This window comes from Acinonyx jubatus, chromosome D3, assembly GCF_027475565.1.
Source record: "Acinonyx jubatus isolate Ajub_Pintada_27869175 chromosome D3, VMU_Ajub_asm_v1.0, whole genome shotgun sequence".
NCBI lineage: Eukaryota > Metazoa > Chordata > Mammalia > Carnivora > Felidae > Acinonyx > Acinonyx jubatus.
In genome coordinates this window covers 87,364,113-87,371,695 of record NC_069392.1, presented here as the reverse complement: position 1 = coordinate 87,371,695, position 7,583 = coordinate 87,364,113, and positions in this window count along the sequence as shown.

Here is a 7,583-nt window from a genome sequence, read left to right as displayed (position 1 = left end):
TCAAGTGAAAATGTGAATCTTGACGTCCTTCTGATACAATTCTCCCAAGTAATAAAAAAGGCGAGAGATGGGGGGGCTCAGCTAGGGGATGAGAACTGCCATTATAAATCCAGCCAGCTGGGGTGGGGCGCTGTGACTAACTGCACAGCACCCAGGTGGGTCTCTCGGGATTGCCACTGTATGCAAGGCGAAGTGATTTCTCACCACTTCCCAACGTTTCTCCCCATAGATCATTGCGTTCATCTATCCATCTCACGAAGGTTAAAAGGGACAACACTCAAAACCTGGCCTGGAGAGGTGGAATCTCAATAGGCTGTTATGTCATTGAGTTTAAGGCTTTTTAAAGGGAAAGGTTATAGTTATTTTAAGGTTGAAACCAAATGCCATTTAACCTTCTCTCCTCAATCTCCCCACAAGGCATTATAATTACGGCAGCTAATTCATCGGCTGGCTCCTCTTTTTCATTTCCCAGTTTCTACAAATGAATCTATAATTGGTCAACATAAATATAAGCCTTTGTTGTTGTTGTTGTTGTTCAGTGGTTCGCCTAGAATTAAATCCCTATTTGAAATGGAAATAACATGTCTTCATCTGCTTAAATGCCTTTTGGTTATTTCTGACCACATTAACATCACAAAAATGTCTGCACATAATCTATAGCAGATGTTCTCATGCCAGGAATCAATTACAATGGCTACTAGGGGAAAAATTGTTTTCTGTTTTCTGTGCTTTTTTCAGACGAAAGGTTCTTCATTGGGAATAGCAGACCCTTATGGGCCCGAGTTATTTGTTGGCTTTTAGCCTTTAATTAGAGGAAACTGTATTATGCTCTACAGTTGAAATAAACAATGGCTTCATTAATAAATATTACCTATATCCTCAAGACGGAGCATGTGTCTATACACCGTGTTTTGATGTTTTCTGAGAGTCTGTCTTGCAAAATCGTTCTCGCTCTCCTGGCTTCTGGAAGTGCCGCCATCACCTCCTTGTTTGATTGAGGCTTTTTCCCCGGTTGGATGTGAACACTCGCAACTATGTTAATGCACGTAACTCTACTGCCACCTAGTCTTACTGCGCATGGGTTGAGGTGACCGAATTCGTCATATCATCTCTTAAAGCACTTTGTATGGGGGCGAGGCGGAAAAGCACAGGGCATTGACCAGTGGGTCAGGGAGCTTCTCTCTCTTGAAAGACTAAGCAGGGGAGATAGGGCTGAAGACAAACCTCATGTATTTGATTATTTTTCTCGAGATTCGTCTTGCTTTGAAAATAAATGTTTTGCTTTCCTCTGTAATTTGCCCTTTCTTTTAAAACTAAATGTATGGAATGTTATGAATGAATGAATAAAACGTCTTCACAGATACCAATTAGTGAAGCTAAAGATGACCCTGAGAACATTTCTTCTTTTTTTTCTTGGCATGAAAGAAAGCTTTTCTTACAGTGAACCCCTCCCTCAACCAGTCATAACAAGTCAAGAAAGACAGAGATGGGATGTTATGGGAAACGTTCCCAAAACTCAAGTTTGGGCTGAACCTTCTTTTCTCTCCCTCTATTTTTTATAGTCTGGTTTTATTTTCACTGATGGCAGTACCTATGGCAGTAACCTATTATAAATAGCAGACTCTTCTTTTTTTGTTAGGTTTTTATTTTTGTTAGTTTAATATTTATTCTTTTATTTTTTAGCACTTGACTGTGAATATTACAGTGAAGGTATGTAACATTTATTTTACTTTATTTATTTATTTATTTATTTATTTATTGGTACTTGCTATTCTCTCTCTTTTTTTAGAAAATATAACTTATTGTCAAATCGGTTTCCATACAACACCCAGTGCCCATCCCAACAAGTGCCCTCCTCAATGCCCATCACTCACTTTCTCCTCTCCCCAACCCCTCATCAACCCTCAGTTTGTTCTCAGTACTTAAGAGTCTCTTATGGTTTGCCTCCCTCCCTCTCTGTAACTTTTTTTCCCCTTCCCCTCCCCCATGATCTTCTGTTAAATTTCTCAGGATCCACATATGAGTGAAAACATACAATGTCTGTCATTCTTTGACTGACTTATATCACTTAGCATAATACCCTCCGGTTCCATCCAGACTCTTCTTCTTACTGTAAGCTGTATTTTTGGCTTCTTTTGCTTACTTGTGGCTCTTATAGACGTCTTAATTTCCTTTTTTTACAATACTGGGTGTATGAGCCACGCAAGGCAAAAGTGCTATACTACAGCAGAGCATCTAGCTTTATTTCTGGAGTATCGCTTGTAACTGGAACTAAATGGAGGCCCAATTTTCCTCAATTGGAATACAGAGGTAGGGCTTTCAACGTCTATATATCTAATTATAAAGAACCAAAAGCATGCCCTATTAGGATTTTTCAGTTAACTTTTTCTTTTTCTTTTGAAAGTTAGAGCTTTTTCCCCCTCCCTTAAGTTATATCCAGAGGATTGCCTGTTAATGATAAATATTTAAAATTTATAGCACTTACAAGGATTTAGATAAAGATTTGGAACTATAAGCTGCTAAAATCTTTAAAAGCTATAAAAGTGAGATAAAGGTATAGAAATATAGAACTTAGACATGGCTATGGATGATTATGAAGCCTTTAAGAGATATCACAGATACAAACTACCTTCTGAATCATTCAAAGAAAAGTAACTCACTAATCTAAAAATAATATTGTGGATTTTTTTTTTTTTTTGGAAATTGACATGTATGGGAAATTGGCTAGAATGATAATTATCATGTACTGGGGACAATTTCTTTTTCTTTCTCCCCTATTTTACCTTGAACCATAAAAAGGAGCTTTTTATGCTTCTCTGGGAAGCACTGAGGAGAAATCTTCAGTGTTTCATGTCTTCATCCCATCCCTGTCTTTTCCCCATGAGACAAGGACTGACTTAACTGCCTGACCTGGTTCACTATGGCAGCCCACCCACCCACGGCAGGTGTTGTCCTGTCTTCCAGCAGCCTCTTGCAAGGAGGACCCACCACGCAGCACAGAGACACCTCCTGTGCCTCAGATGGGGAGCTTCTCTCCAGGGCCATACCCATAGCTGTTTTGGTCTTAGAGCTTCATCCTCCAATCCATCAATGCCACAAATAAGGCTGCCATTTTGTTCCCCAACTCTTGTACCAGTCTAATTGTTCCTGAACTTCAGAAAAGGTTGTAACAGTCCAAATCCCAAGAAAAACTTTGGAATGATCTGACTAGTCTCTGTGGAAAGAAAGAGATTGGTGCACAGCCCAGTGTTACGTTGCCAGTGCAGATTCAAGGAAACCCGGGTGCTGAGTTCAGTGTCACCAGGCAAAGGGGATGGCCATTTCTCAGGGGCTGACTCATAATGATAACACGTACACAGAATAATGGCTAAAATGGGAGATGCCAGTTTACTTATTCTTGATGATAAACATTCCCGTAGAGACAACTGGCAGTCTTTTGGGTGGACTTACGCATCTTCTCTCCTTGGACAGACCTCTGTCAGAGGCCACGTTAGAATCCACAGGCTTCCTGGTGAGGACAGAGGGAGAGTCTGCAGATCCCATTGGCACCAGTCATCAAGTGATGCTCAGGAACTTTTCAATGAGTCAGGGGGAGCCCCGAGGTCCATCTTTCTGACTCTCCTGTTTCCATTACTTCATAGCGATAATTCTCTCTGATGGACACATCCTTGGTGTAGGTGTCAGAATCTCCCACTAGGCCAGTCAGGGCTTGGGGAAGAGGCTTGCTGTCTTTTTCCAGACACCGTGTAAATCTTCTCTGACCCACTTGTCAAGGGGCAGCCAACTCAACAAGGGCTCCCGTTTACACCCTGGCACCAGATGTCTTTTGCACCTTGGTGAACATCAGCTTCTGCCATACTTGAGCTGCTAACAGATATCACTTGTGTCTCTTTGAAGGAGGACTGCCACATGTGTAGAACTCAAGATCTGCAGGATGGCAGGCAGGCTGGGGACCCAGGGAAGATTTGATGGCACAACTTGAGTCTGAAAGCCATTTGCTGACAGAATTCCATCTTCCTTGGGGGAGATCAGTCCTTTCCTTTTAAGGTCTTCCACTGATGGGATGAGGCCCACCCACATTATGGAGAAAGATTTGTTGTATTCAAAGTCCACTGAATTAAATGTTGATCTCTTCCGAGAAACAGTTTCACAGCAGCAGCATCTGGACTGGTATTTGACCACATATCTGGTGCCGTGACTTAGCCGAGGTGACACCTACCATTGACTATCACACCGCTCCTTACTGAGAAATCAGAATCTTTGTGTGATTGGCAGGCAGTATCCGGGCCAGTTAGCCAGGTCTGGATGAGTGCTCAGGGGGCCCAGGGGACCTACAGGATGTGTGGATGTGGAACACTCACCTCAGCCTCCTCTCAGCAGTGCTGCTGCCATGGCAGCTGGCCCAGGTTCATCTTCAACACTGACATCCCATGAGCCTAGGTAGAAATTTGTGTATTAAGACTGATTTAAAAACAGTAACTATCAAGGGGCGCCTGGGTGGCTCAGTCCATTAAGCGCCCGACTTTGGCCCAGGTCATGATCTCATGGTTTGTGAGTTCAAGCCCCGCGTCGAGCTCTTTGCTGACAGCACAGAGCCTGGAGCCTGCTTACGATTCTGTGTCTCCTCTCTCTCTCTCTCCCCCTACCCAACTCGTGCTCTCTCTCTCTCTCTCTCTCTCTCTCTCTCTCAAAAACAAATAAACAAAAAAACTTTTAAAAAAGAGCAACTATCAAGACCAAGTTTGAGTTCTTTTTGACTTATGCATTGAGAGGCATTAGAAATTTTGTTTAATTTGATACTCACTTCATCCACTTGCCATTAATTCTACAAGATTAAAAAAAATATCTTCAGGAAAGAAGATTATTACACAAGAGAAAACTGGCTCAAGACTGGTTTATGGGTCACACATTGGTATGATTAGTTAGTATATACAGTTTAATATCTTTGAGGTCAGTAATGTAATTCTAAGGTCAAAATATTGCATATTATAGGAACAACTGCAGATAGGCTGAGCCAGAAAACATTGTGGATTATTTAACTTTGTTTATTTTTATTATGACATCTCCATTCCCATCCATTGTATTTTGCTCCTGTGTCAAACTTCCACCCTTCCCTCTTCCTCCATCGCTTTCCTCCTCTTTCCGCGTGTGCCTGGCCATCTCACCCGTCTTTTGACTCTTCTCGCCCCTTTCTCACATCCCCATTTCCTGTGCTCTGACCAGTGCTTCTCAGAAGTGCTCTCCAGACCATCCACACTAAAATCTTTTTGGGAGCTTGTTAAAAATGCAGATATCTTTGAACATCTTGGTGTTGCCAGCTCACATTTACCCACCTGTGTACCATTTATTCATGGAAATATTTTATTTGCAGGTGACCGTAGCTCACCGCATTGTTTCTGCAGGTTGGTAACCCAGGGGGGTAGCTATGGTGTCAAGTTTTGAGAGGTGGGTGTTGGGGAGCATGAGGGGCCTCTTATGCCACCTGGAGGGGAAGCTGATCCTGCCCGTGTGTGGGATCAAGTCAACATGTCCCCATCTAGAGAATTGCAGTTTTCCTGATTTCTTGTTCAAGTTCTCCAGTGGTAGTTGCGGTAGAAGGGAAAGAAAATAAAAGCTACAGTTGACCGTCAAACTGCATGGGTTGAACTGCACGGGCCCACTTATATGTGGATGTTTTTCAGTAAATACAGTACAGCACTGTAAATGTATTCCCTCTTCCTTACAATTTTCTTAATGAAATATTTTTTCTCTGGCTTACTTTATTGTAAGAATATAGTATATAATACGCATAACATACAAAATCGATGTTAACTGACTATTTATTGGTAAGGCTTCTGGTCAGCAGTAGGCTATTAGTGAAGTTTTGGGAAGTAAAAAAATTATACATGGCTTGGGGAAGTTGGTGTCACAACCCCCATGTTGTTCAAGGATCAACCATATATATTGAAGGGATAAGCTTGGTAGAAACTTTTAGGATATAGGTCAAAATACACATTGAAATTATCATTTTGAAATATAATTGGCTATTTTATGCCTCCTTGACATAACTGTTATTCCTTTATCTCATGACGTAGCTTTTCACATCTTAGTAAGTTCGTAGGCACATTGGAAAGGTAACAATACTAATGAAACCATACCCGCGATATACTATTTATTATCTTTACATCATTCCAATTAAAGCCTGTTTTCCCTAATAACAAAGGAAAACCTCAAGAATAATTGCAGTGATCACAGTATTTTAATTTGTATGAAAACAAGTAAAAAGTAGCAAATACTTCTCAGTTAAAATCTTTCCTGTGTTTGGAGTTGCACAGATTTCTGGATGAAAGGAGAAAAGTTAGAAAACTTTATGTTTCCTATGAAATGCTAAAATATGAATTATTTTGTCAAGATTCTTGCAGCAAAGCTTAAAAAGCTCCATTTCACTTGCTGCAATGAATTTTCCTCTCTCTCCTTTCCTTTCTCTCTCAACATAAATTATGTTTGATTTTTTTCCTGACCAGATAGCACAGCATTGCTGTTACAGGACTTAGAGGTACATGGGCCATTCAAGATTTAAAAAATATGTCTCCCCTAAGAAATGTGCATTATAATCGGAAATATAAATCTCTGATTATGTCTCAGATTTTCAAATTAAACACATGATTAAAAACTATTTGTTGTTAATCTAAAAATCTCAACAGGTGCCTGTCAACTCTGGAATTATCATCCACTTGGTTCCATGCTACCCATGCCATGTTATGAGAGCTTTTGCTTGGATTCAGCAGAAATCATGATTCTCAGACATCATAAGATATAAAGAGTAGTATATCTGATGTGACACCAGTAGAAGTATGAAAATATTGTTACAGAAATGGGTTATTTTAAATTGACATTCTAGTAAAATTCAGGTCCCAAATTATTCACACAGGTTTAGTGGTCAGTAGGAAATGATATTTCCTGGATGCTCATTATGGAAAAATCCACTAGAAAAATATCATATTCTTTTTTTTATTCTGACGGTAACAAGCTTCCCTAAGAGACCAAGTGTCAAGAATTTTTCCTGTAGCTCCAATTAGCAAAGTGATTCATAGCCCAACGTTGGACCTGCTTTGATGTAATCAATATTTACATCAAGAATGCCACGTATTTGCTGCTTTAGGAGAAGAAAGAAATAGTAGAATATGATTAATAATGAGTTTTATGCTGGCTTAAAAAGGCAAAACTAAATAAAAATTCCATTGCCTTCGCTTTCAATATGGGACAGTAGAGATATCTCTCTCCTCTTTCTTTCTTAACAATCATCCCAAAATACAAGAAGAAAAGAACCCCAGAAAACACAAAGTCCACCATCAGTGAAAATGAAAAGGAATTGAGCAGGTGGAGGGGTGATATGAAAAGCAAGAGTAAGACAAAGCTGGTTTGCCACACAACTTTGGAAAGACAAGAATGGCAAGTGTTGGACATGATGGCACCAGGATTGTAGGGGGGGGGGGCAGAGTTTCAGACACAGGTGTCAGGCACAGAGAAGGGCAGGTGACAGGAGCTGAATGGCACGAGGTTGTTAAGTATGGTCTGCAGTTTGGATGAAAGCCCTTCCACTT